At 37.1% G+C, this 13,197-nt stretch overlaps 1 protein-coding gene across 1 annotated transcript in view; it reads right to left on the bottom strand.

Moving 5' to 3' along the window:
* LOC108682148 (ras-related protein Rap-2b) overlaps positions 1-12,888 on the bottom strand; it is a 46,618-nt gene extending 33,730 nt beyond the window's left edge. Inside the window, exon 1 of the mRNA XM_018171265.2 lies at positions 12,814-12,888. The gene's annotated coding sequence lies outside the window, so the exon portion shown is untranslated. The remainder of the gene's footprint in view (positions 1-12,813) is intronic.
* Between the last annotated feature and the right edge of the window lie 309 nt (positions 12,889-13,197).

Genomic DNA, 13,197 nt, shown 5'->3' with positions numbered 1-13,197 from the left:
AAAAAATATTTATAATGCTTAAAAAATTTACTCCATCGCGCGTCCTTTCAGAAGCCCACAAGCGAGATACTCTGAATTTATTATCTACATTGAGATAACAATATGAAGCGGCGCTTCTGTAGAATAAAATTAAAGGAGCATCTTAATATGTAATGCATTTACGGCAACCTTAGTAACATGATGCTACTTGTTTCCTTTGATTCCTGTTCTATACAATGCGTCACAGGAATTGTGTTTTGATTTAAAAACTGAAGATAACTTAGTAGGGATATATTATTATAGCTACACAGAAATTCCTTGCTAATGAGAAATACTTATACAACACCATGAGCAGTTATAATATTTTTTATAAGGCAATGCCAATTTTAAGCAGTTTTATTTCAAATATTAAATACTTGATAGCGAAATGAAACCTACATCAGGAAACTCCTTCATCCGAGCACGAATGTTTTAACTTCACGTTTTAGTCACAATTTATTTCAGCACAGAGTCGATCACGTTTTGATCTCGTGTTTACTCATTCAAAAGATTACTCACTATCATCTCATTCATGGCTGAAAGAGAGTCTGGCAGCTTTATGAGCATAAAACACCTGCATTGCACTCGCAAATTTACTAGATAGCATCGTTATAATGTAAAATCAAGTACGTTGGTGCAATCCGTTGGCAATTACGAGCTATATTTCCTGTGTTATTTTTCGTTTTCTTACCTTGAACATTACAAATATCAATTGTTACATGTCCTGGTACAGGTCAACCGCAGCGATTTAGGCATTTAATAACGTCAATGGAAATGAATATGATTGTTGGATTGTACATATGTACGTTAATTGAATTTTATCATTTCATTAAAAGTCAGATATTCCGTTCAAAAATTATCAAACGTACACGTATTTTCCAAGACTGTTACTTTCACTTATGTGGTAACAAAACGAAAATTCTGAATAAAAAATTAACAATGTTGTCATTTAAGTTTATTGGCTTGGAGTATCTTTCAGAGCAGCAGGTGCCGCAACTTAGCAAGCAGCTCGTTGCATTGCAGGAACTACTGAAATAAGTACAGAAATTATTTCTTCAAGTTAATATCATGGCGAGCATCGAGAGAGCTGCCGAAAAACCCTTAATTTGGGGTTAGTAGCTTTGATACGCCGGTAATATGTTATCAGTAATATACATGCCTTCTGGAACATTAAAATTGCTACGACGGAGCCAGAGCTATGCACGGCTTTAGATTCTGAACTGAATTGTAAAAAAAATATTCTTGCATTTACTTGCCGATCATCCCAGTTCTAAATTTACTCGATGATCCCAGTTCTAAATCTACAATCGTATTCTAATGATTCGTTATTACCATGAAAGTGAATTAGATTCTGGTCATAAAAATACGTTCCCTTGGCTTAGTACAAATAGGTTTGTTTACTCAACCTTAATTCGTATCACCATGAATATGACATACGTACGTACGTATGTTATTAAGTTAGATTTCAGAACAAATAAAGAATAATCCATTATGTTCGTGACTGTCCTGAAATAACTGCTGCTCTAAACTTTTATTCTATATAACACTGTTAGTAAAGATGAATGATTCGTCTGAATGATAAGAGTATTTCGATGGTCAAAGAAAGGTCTACTTAACTGCAGCAAACCGGGAAAGTTCATCATAATTTAACGTGAATTCAGATATCGACAGACAAGAGAAACGTTCGAAATATTATTGATTTCTTCATGTCCGCGATATCTTGTTATTATATACGAGGCCGGGACAACAAATATATTTCTTCATTCGCATGCTCATGGCATGCGAAGGAACTTTTTATGTGACTTTCTAGAGCGGTCGCCGGTCAGTTGTGCAAAGAAAGCAGCACCTGCGCCTGCTTGATTTTACTGACGACGCGATGCACCGCAAGTCCATTAATCGTACTAGGAATTCAGTCTGTTATTTTATATTGTGAACAAATATTTTACATATTTTATAATTTTTTATGTGTTTGCATGTTTGAAATTTTATGTTGTGAACAATATTTTACGTATTTTATAATTTTTTATGCGTTTTTATGTTTGAAATTTTATATTGTGAACAATATTTTACGTATTTTATAATTTTTATGCGTTTGTATGTTTGAAATTTTATATTGTGAACAATAGTTTGCGTATTTTACAATTTTTTATGCGTTTATATGTTTGAAGCCCCATGATGTAAATATAACTGTAATTCGAGGGCGTGTCAGTCATGTAGGTAAATTACCTGTTTATATCATTTGACTGCTGGAAAAACGATTTGATGAAAGGAGTCTCAAATCCCGAGTAATAACTCCATAGATCGACGTCGGGATGATATTCTTGTAACTATTAAAAACAAACGTAAGCCTAATTTCATTACATATTTCAATCTAATCTAAAATCTAACCTAAATTAAAATTTATTCATCTTAACAATTAATTACGATTACGTGAGTTACTATATGTTGGCTGTTTGCTGTTCGAGGGGTGCAAGTGTAATATGATGCAGGTTGATCAACAGCAGCAGTTTTCTCGACGTAGCTGGCTAGCACGAGGTGACATTAACCCAGTGTAGCAGGTTAACCCGTAGTGGAAGATTAACTGGTAAATTAATTAGAACGTTGCGCAGGTTAGAACTTTCTGAATGACGTCTCGAAACATATACATGGAAGCATTATAACGTTTCGATCAATGCACTCATTCTGTATTGTTATAGATATTTGCTCTTCGGCTGAGCAGATAAAGTAAAGGTTTTCAAGCCCTAGTAAAGAATGGAGATTAGAGAGAGCCGACGAAATTTTTCATTCGTGAATACGGTTCAGCATCATAAAAATTCCAGACAGATTTTAAAATGGCAACTTTCAGTTCAATTAGATATAGTTTGACACATAATACTCGTAGATTGTTTAGAATTTGGGAAATTTCAGGAGCTGTTGAAATAAAAATAGCTATGGCCGAAAATAAAGCTATGAGAGGATGAACTTGCGAGATAACATAAAGAAATATGTGAATTTTTTACGTGTATTGTTTTTCTTTTTACAGAAGCTGCTCACAATGTTACTTGTAAAGTTCTTATATAATCAAGTCGTAACAGATTATGTTCCGTTGCAAATTGTTATGGCATTTTTCTTGACTTGAATTTATTGCATAATTTTGAAGCTACCTATGCAAATGTCAGGCAGAGGAAAAAAAGTCCATGAACAATGACGGAAATTTTCGAGTTGTCTGGTGACGCGAGGCATTTTACAGGGCCTCCGATGAGCTATCGAGACCGCGCTCATGATTTTCAAAGCAGCTTATGTTCAAAGTTTCCAAGCAGCTTATGCCCAAACAGGATTTTTTTAAGGACGTTAGTCAATCTTTCTGAATAATTGAAGGACAAGATGAAGCAATTCTATTTATGCGATGTCTAGTTATAGTCTACATGAAGTTTTATTTTTCCTGCTATTCGACATGACTGCATTTGAGGGCGTCTACTCTCACAGTTATATGGCAGGTCATCAATGTCGGGCCTCGTATTCCGAACTGTTCAGAGTAATAAATCATTTTGCAAAAGCGCAAAAGTTTGTTTATTGATGCAAAAAAATTAATGATCGATAACAAAGAAGGCTCATTTTGTAATTCATCGTCATGCGTGTACTCTCATTGCAAAAATTTATGAACTTCATTGTCTCGAACTCTTGAAGCTTCTGTTATCCGTAAAAAACATAATAGGGAGGTAATATAGATTATATTCTCAAGGGAAATAAATGGTCACTAGTTTTCTTTACGATCGAGTTGAGCTTTCGAAGGCTTCAATATTTCAATAGGATTTCAATACAGCGTCGATCGACTGGAAAATAATTTAGACCTTAGCTCTTGGTTACAGGTTTCGTTCAGCAAAGGAGAATCTCGTAGCACGAATAATATAACTTGCAAATTTTATTGAATGCTGTAGGTATGAGCCGTAAGGTATTTGTTCAGGTAATGGCCACAGGCAATTCCTGGCTTGCTATGGACAAGAATAACAATAAAAAGTGATGGGAGTCGATAGGGAGCGACGGAGTCGATCTTCAGTCAACCCACTCCAATGTACAGTCAATGGCATCCAAGTTAGATCTGCATAGTTCTCTCCGTGTATGCCTCCCTTAAAGTGCACAGATGCGACGCTCGAAACGTTCACATGCACGCAGGTCTTAAGAAACGCATTTGCTGTGGTCCGCATTGTCGGGTTTTGCGTGCTTAGAACGCATCAGTTGCGTGCTAGTTTCCCTGCATTGTAGTACTGTAAGAAGTAAACATTAATTTTACATAAATGTATGTTTATGCATAACACGAACGACAAATGTTTATGAGAAAGCAAAAATTATAAAGTGAGCAAAAACCAAAGGATTTTTCGTGACATTTCTTCAATTTCTTAGCGCCTTTTCCGTATTTTTTAGGTTGTCAGCGTACCAGCGGAAATCCTCGCCCAATGATCTCGCACAATTTGGGGCTCTTGAACGTAACTGAGCTGATGTGCAGCTCAAGAAGCTTCCAAACCTTATAACCTCCAATCCCACGCCTTTCATCCTAAATCCATCACCGTCTCAAGGCTTCCAGCTTGACAGAAAAAGCTCCGGAAAGGCTGCCAAAGAAAACATCCGACCACACGAGCTCCGTAAAATTCGCAAACAAGATCGCTTCTCTCGTCCGCCAGCTGTGGGTGGGTAGGATATGGTCCGGAGCTGTTGGAAATATCGCCGTGCTAGCCCCAATGAAAATCACGGAAAAAATTTTGAATGGCTTACGGACAGCCTTCGTTGATCAGTCTACGATATTATACTGGGCATCAGTGCTTGCTGTTAGCTGAAGGTTAGTCGTCTGTCTTATTATTTATAGCTCCTTGCATGTAACGATACAAATTCTAGCGTAATGGAGAAACTGAAAAGGCTGCACAACAATCCTTAAAACATGCCAAGTCTTGCCAGCAGAAATTTCGGCAACCATATCGCTCGCAGTTACCTCATCCAACTGTACGACTACATGCAGAATTAATTTCTCAAGCAAAAAGTCAGTCGCCAGAGAAGCACTCGAGGATATTTAAGAACGATCCACCGATAACCTCGAAGATTAGTTGCACCCTCATTTGCGGCGATGCCATACGATGTACACAAACTATAATTTCTGTGTTTTTAGAAGCTTCAACAACTATTTCAATTTGTTATAATAATTGAATATTCCGTTTTGTGAATTATATCGGTAAACATAAAACTAGCGCGCGATCGACCAAAATCAATCACTGGCCGTCGAGATCGTTGTTTTAATTTCTAACTTGAAGCTTCGGTCACTCGACCAGATCTACAAGTTATGGCGGACTTTCTGTTATTCTTACGATATTGTTAGATACAAAACATCGGCTTTTCAATCCGCATTAGGAAATTAAATAAGTGCTTCATGCCCAAATCTTTCACCTGCTCCCTGCTGACAACTGAAAATCTTCGCTGGAAACATAATTCACGTAAATCAATTAAGTCTCAAGTGTCACTAAGGTTAATTTTGAAATTACTACGATTATTTCGCATTCACTCCGGATATAATTTTCCGGTACTTCCTGAGTGAAACAAATCTGCGAACTAGTCTGACAGCTCCACTTTCTTAAATGTTTTTAAACAAAAAAAGTAGAAACTCGCAAAACCGATGCTTTTTCAGTTTCCTGGTGAGATAAAATTCGTGCACATTATTACGAAAAATCTGTTACGATTAAAAGTGTAGTTTTCCCAAAATAATATTCACAGTGTGAGGATTTGTTATGTCTTCAAGCCATAAAAGTTTTCGGATAATCGTCTTTGAAATGACGCAAGAGCTTGGCCTTGGAGTTATCTCGTATACCCTTGCAAAAAGTTTAGATTGTCTTAGATAGACGGTCTCGAAAGGTACTATGAAAAAAACAGTTTATCTTGCAAAAGTATCTACTCGACTTAAAGGATTCACCTTGAGGAGAGTTCATTGAAGTTTTCAGTTTAAAGAAGGTCTTGCATGAGTATTTAAACTTACACGCTGCGCTTACATTCACATTATGCAAAATTGAGTGCTGCACTCTGACCACACTTCATCGCATGACCGCTTACTTTTTAAATTATAACACAAAATTAATAACGACCGATTCCTCGAATATTCCGTCACATTCGAATTATTTATTAAAAATCACAGAAATCAGGCACTTGGTTTGTCACATTTGAATGGATTGTTATGAATTTATCCATAATTATTTGACATGCTTGAATTGAATTCAAAATGAAGCACTTGATCGAGGTGGTTACGAAGGAAGTGTTAGGAGAAGCAGTGCAGTGGTGTTTTATTATAGATATGCTCTGCACTTATTCATTGCTGTGATCCACCACGGAGGTACGTGTTACTCTAACATTTAGTCTGTTTATTTTTGTGATAATTTTCTGTGCGAATTCAGTGGCGATATTTAGAGGGGTTCATGATTGTGATTATCAGCCTAAAATTTATTTGTCTTGTTTGCATTATATTCTGCTTTTTCTTGTTGCAAGTTATAAATTCTTGTTTGTTCATTCCAGAGAGGCTCCGACCTTGGGTCCAAAATAAGTACTAGAGCAAAGAGAACACACGGTTATATTCTTGACTTTATTAGTATTGGTCGTTTGTTTATTATAGTATTCATTTGGCATTTTTATTCATCTTTACTTCATTTTATTCATCTATACCAACGATAGAAGGGTCCAGCGATCCGATATTCAAATGAAGCTCTGATAAAGTGTCTGAGGCATTACCTGGATCACAGGCGATATTTCCAGACTGCACAAACAACAACAGAGAAAAACATGGAACATTTCTTTGAACCGTGTTTGAATTAAGTTGCGGTATCAGAGAAGGTCGAAACCAAACGCATCGTCCACAAATGCGAGGCGAACTGCACTCAATTGGATAATCTTTATCTAACGCATGCAATTGTGCGATACGGGAAGGGGAATTACGAGACGCAAGGAAAAAAATAAATGAAAAGTTAAGAAACCCTTAAAAAAATTCAATATATTTGTGTTCAAGTCTATTGTTTAAAGCAATCTAAAAAGCTATTGCTACTTGGCATAGTGCACATGTGCATTACTACATAATTTCTCGGTCTCTACCCTATTTCTCAGTGTATTTCTGAAGCCATGTATATCTGCTCAAAACTACGTCTTGCAAGCGGGTAAAAAAGTAGCGCAGTTAGGTGACGTAAAAATAAATAAGACATTTGCACGACTTGCTGATTTTTATAAAATTTATTAAAGTTTTGTTTTGACGGGATAAGTTTACAAGAGATAAGGAGCCTTCACACCTGCCAATAATTTTCTTCTCATAAGTCACTAAATATAAACATCGTGATTCGTATTCTTGATACAAGAGGATAAAACGCTTGATAAACACTGCTCGAGAATTTGCCCACAAAATTATACTCTGAGAATTCTGCTTTGATTTTGATTTAACCAGCACGATAGTAATGTTCTAAAAAATTATTTCACGTGAACAACACGTGAAAAATGCAATCGATTTAGCATTTGCCCAACCGGAAACTCGTATCAATGACCAGATTGTGATTTAGTTCAATATTTGAGAACGACTTTAACTAAATTGCTGTCATCACAGCATTGACGTTCTGTAATTTATATTGCAGTATTTTCGAAGTTTTCAACATGCATGTACAGCTCGCTAAAAGAGCTTGTTTTGAGTTTCTCGGCACCTCGTGGGCATAGACTGTATTCTGAACTCCCTGTGTAAGGAGAACGATTTACTCCGATGCACACGGAAACAAATGAATATCCTTGGGAACAAATAACATTTATGAACATTTGCAGTCAAAACAGCGGTGGCAGGTGTGAAACAGTCGCGCATATAATGATGATGCGGCCAGTTTACATGCGAAATAAAAATAATGAGTTAATTTCCAGTATTCCACATTCCACAAATAAGAAATAAATGTGTGATTGGTTCCCATGCAATAAAATTCAAAAATAACCTTTTTTTTGTTCAAGAAAATTATAAACATCCCCAGTTTAATATAAGTAAAAGCTTAAATGAGAAATTGTTTGCTAAGAAGAATTGGGAAATAACGACCGGAAGCGGACATGAGAGCGGATTCAATTTAGCAAGTCAGTTTCTTGTGCTGCGCAGCCCACGTTGCAGCGATGTAGACCTCGTCGCTGCAGTGCGCCGAGAGCTTAACGGCCATCGTTAGTGCAATGATGTTAACAAATGCTACCCATGAGATATATTAAAATTTTTTATTTTCTTCATACGTTTGAGTTTTAAAATTTAATTAAAACAATCTAATAAATAATAAATTAAAATCAAGTTTACACTAAAAATTACAACGATCATATCGTTGGTTGTTATCTATTTATGAAATCTTCCTTAAGAATTTAGTGGATTTTCAGTTTCTACTAACATTATTTTTTATTATTTATTTATATAAATTTTTAACTTAGAAATCTGACCTATTTTGTAAGATTTTCAAATTCATTTACATTTCCGACCGTTCAAACGCACTCTTTTGGTGATTCAAATTGTGAGCATAATTCAAGAAACTTAAATTCTGCCGCTGCCTTACTTTTAGAGCAATAACTGCCATAGCTATTGCTTCGCTTTTTTATGGAAATTCGTTCATGCGATGTCAGCAACGCGCGTCTAATTAGCAAGAATTTCAAGCATCCGCACGACTGTTGTTACCAGAAGTTCAGAGTACCAAGATTGGCGCAGAGAGGCGCGGGTTCGATCCCAGCTCTGTGCGCCAGTTTCTGGTCAGAATCGGCGAGGATGCCGGGCGGTAAAGCAAAGCAAAATTATAGCAGTGAGTTGCGAGTTCGAGACCGCAAAATGATGAGAATGTTCTGCGATGTTAAGAATCGGCGACAGGCCTACGGCCTACTAAACGCTGAATCCGCTATTATTATTTTATTATTAAAGGCGATATTTCATACCAAATACTTGTCTTTGAAGGAGAGGCTCGATCAACCGCAACTGGAAGGCAACGTTTACGCATCGTGTGTTTCCGCTTGATTATAGGAACGCAAACGACAAAAATGTAATTAAAAAAAATGCAAGTAATTCAAAAAAATTCAAAGCATAAATGCCGAATTTTATGTCATTTGTGAATACACTTCGCCTTCATCACAAAATATTTTGGATTTGAAATACAATTCAGGAAGAGGAGTCATTATCTCCTGACTCAGCAGTCAGGACCTTTTGTTGCAGCGCTGTAATAAGCAAGGACTTTGTCTTCAGGCAACTCGCCTAGAAGACTGCAGCTCGACATTTTTGAACTCCGGATACGGGACAAAGATCCTGCAAAGTATAGTCCCCTTTGAAACTTTGTCATAAAAGCAATTATGAACATTTTTTAGATTTTGCCATTTCAACAGCCGCTTTTTGATACAGTAAAAGAAATCAGAAAGATCAGTTGATAAAGAAATTAGGATGTCGATAGTCATCTTGAAACTCCGGGTTAATTAAAATTGAGTTAGGCAAAAATTATTGAAGATTCAATCATGGTGAATGGGCCGACTTTCGACGTAAATAATAAGTTACGAATTATCGGTAGAGACATTCAACATGTCTCTAAATGCTTTCTAAATTTAAATGCTTCCACTGTAAATAAGGAATTCACAATTCACAAATTCTACGCAGTTGCCGCGAACTAATTAAAAAGATCCGTAAGGGAAGTTTGGCTTGGACAACTCCGGCAATTTATGAGCTGTTTCCGGGGACCAAGTACACGCGCCGAGGAGGTGTTTTCACTATGCGCCCCAAAAACGCGGACGTACGCAAAGTTGTTGATGACCGGGGATCGAATCACAGCGCTTCAGTCGTGTGGAAAGAAAAAATGCAGATTGCTTTTAGCTGCGATGCAGAGGCAGGGAAACACGCGCGCTGTCGCCAGGCTGTCTCAGGTCTTGCTTGGATAACATAGTGCAGGGATTGCCTATCAGGCTCGCCGCTGTGTTGTTTTCGCGAAAAATCTACGGAAAACTCCTTGAAAATCACGTTTGGTCTAAAAAAGTAAGAAATCTCTTTTGAACAACAACAATTTGAGCTTTTAATGAGTAGATAAATAATTGATCTTAAAGAAATCAAGCATGTGAAGCATGAAGAAGATGATTCGACTTATTCATCATTATCGATCGTGTTGTTGATTACAAGTCAATCCTCCATCATCCAAGGCGTGCACCGCGAACGCCGTATTTACATTTAAGCTGAACTAAGTGAACTATTTCCTCAGTTTCGCCGAGCTTTTCGCACGAGCAACCAAAGAGCGTCCACTTCCAGTCCCCGGGCGCAGCTTTAATTTAGCTGTCACTTCACCTCCAGCCTCGGCACCCGACATAATACTGCGTAGCTCCAGCGCTGTCTCGCTTGTCGCTTCAAAAAGAAGGCATAAGTGTGCAGAACACTGAAGTTTTCTGCTAAGTGAAAATCTGCTTAGTGCTTAGCGAAAATCAAATTCAGACCTTAACTTGGTCGTACATAGCAGTAATTAAAATGAACATTGCCCTAAAGTAATTAAAGAGCCTTGACGTGTTGATGAAGAAGCCGGACGAGTAAGCGTAGCTGTTGTATATATCGGACGCCATATTGTCCTAACAAAACAGTAATCAGTGCCTTGATGGAAAAACCTAAATGAATGACTTCTGACTGGCGCGCCGCTGTCCGAGGTCAGCTCATTGAAAAGTGGCCGCTTTGAGTGGGAGGAAGTCGCTACCAAACAATCAATTCTTAATATTCATATTTAAATCTGTAACGCATTTTAAATTGACTGTCGGCCAGGACGCCGTTTGAAATGCGTCAGAAAAAAAGTCTATGTAAATCCAATGGGGAATGCACAACATGTAACGTGGATTCTTCATTTATGTGATCATTTATTTTATTGTTCCTCTTTTTTACTTGAAATTTTACCAGTATTTCATTGATGATTAAGATGTCATTAATTGAAATTAAAAAAAAAACTTCATCGAAAAGGTAAATTTTATTCGATTCCTTACTTAATGAAAGAATTCATGAAGCGAGGACTTGAAAAAAAAAATTACCAGGAAAAGTAGATAATAACAACGGTATTCGAATACTTATAGTGAATATTAATTACGAAAAATGTTTCGAAATTATGCTATGAACTCAGAGGGGATTTTCTGAGCTCATTAACTTTTCGGTAGGCGATCAAGGTCACTTCAGAGGCAATCGTTAAAAGTTGGCAGCTATTAGCGGCCTCATTATGAACTCATTCCACAATAAAGTTGTTTTCCAGCTCAGCCTTAACTTGAGCCAAGTTATTTTCATGCCTCATAGTGCCCGCCTCAGAGTGGATCGAGCAAAGTGGATCCTAGTTTTACCTTCTATTACAATTTTTTTACCTCTTCCTATCAAGTCATAATAATACACTTATGATTTCTACCCCTACGCTCACAATAATATCATTTCCCTATCCACTCATAATCAAGACATTCTTCTTCTCTTCCGCCGTACTATACACTATTGAATTCTTCACATCAATTCATATTACGATTTTTAATTCTCCCTTCCATTCACAGTACAAGTACGACTTCTTACCCTCTCATGCAATTATAGATCACAGACCCTAAAGCTTCCGCCGATATATGTGCATGGCTATCATGAGTCACAGAAAATTCATCCCGAGCTTATGATATTTTCTATGAGACCTGAACGAAGGAGTAATTCCTTTAATATTAAAGAAAAAGAATGCCAACTTAGAATTTCACAGCAAAAATGTGCTGTCGTAGTCCGACAACATTTCACCTAGCTTTGGAATGTTATGTATTTGACTCTTCATTGTAGTAACTATGCCATTCAATTTTCGATCGTATCTACTGCTTCGCTTCATTAATACCGCATTTGTTCAGTTCCATAATCGCTTTTAAATTCATTTTTATCCATACATCGTTTAATTAAAACTCATGAATTTTTTGTAAACGTAAAATCCGATCTCTACAAGAAGTCGTGAATTTTGTTTGTGCTCTAAGGACATGGAATCACGCTTGACGGAGGCCCTGCTGGCGCTTGTTCTTCATTTTGTTCCCATTGCATATTCTTCCTATACTTTACTGTAAATAAGTGCGTAACTTCAAACGCCGGAATAAAACAGTCCGCCGTGAGTCATTGAACCATTTGAAATTTTATTTTGAAATTGCGTCGAGGTCTACGCGAATGTTAATAACAGAGTTGCTCATTTATAGTTGACCAATGTTTCAAATATAATAAGCATCTGAAAAGATGGTACTTACAGTATGTTGCTCCCTATTACGCTTGCAGGATATTCATGCAATATCCATAGCAACAATGTTTAGTCTTGAAATACGAAAATTTTCTAATTATAATGGATAAAATTTCTAAATATTTTGAAAAATAAAAACAATCACCTGATGTCAACGGAGATCATTCACTGTGGCATGCAGTCAGGTGGAGGCATGCATTTGTCTGAATTTTAAAAAATGTTTTGTATATAAAACTAGGAACAGCCGCAGATCAACGTTTCATCATTTTAATTCACTTCCAGCAAGGCTGACAAAGACCTCGCCCACAGCCGTTCGCAAGGGTTGGCCTTAGTTTTAATTAGAAGACTGTGAAGATACTTTAACGAAGCGCAATGATTAAATTCTCTATGTTTTCAACCCAATGAAAATTACACTCATGACAATGTTGATTGCTGAGTATTGTAAATGCTACAATAGCTTATAAGAACGTTTAAATCTCGACATTTATTTCTCAATTTAGGAGATATTTAAACATATATAAATGAGAAACAAAAATCCTTGGTTATAAGTAAAAACATGCTCACTTACCCTTAAACGGTCAGAAGGCAGGACAAGGTTCACAGAGAGAGTTCAGGAAGCAGATGTCTGCGTTACCACACTCAATCACAGCCAACTTGCAACTGGCGCCACAGCACAGCTGATCTTCGTCCTGGGTTCCGAGGGAAGATGTGACGCGGGAGTTGCGGGAACTGGAACAGCTTATCTGCGATCTGTGAGAGTGTGACTGGACCGCTACTGAGAACCTCAAGTTCTCAGGCATTGTAGCTTTCTTGCTAGTCGATGCAAATCGCGAAGCAGGAAGTATCTTCCGCGTTTATCGTTGAAAATATTTGCCTGAGATTCACTTCCGTGAAAATTGTACATTATTTTCAGAAAAATGAGACTCGTTCGCATGGAGGACCGTAAGACTTC

The sequence above is a fragment of the Hyalella azteca genome, unplaced genomic scaffold (assembly GCF_000764305.2).
Source record: "Hyalella azteca isolate HAZT.00-mixed unplaced genomic scaffold, Hazt_2.0.2 contig4353, whole genome shotgun sequence".
NCBI lineage: Eukaryota > Metazoa > Arthropoda > Malacostraca > Amphipoda > Hyalellidae > Hyalella > Hyalella azteca.
This window is presented reverse-complemented; position numbering and strand designations above follow the sequence as displayed.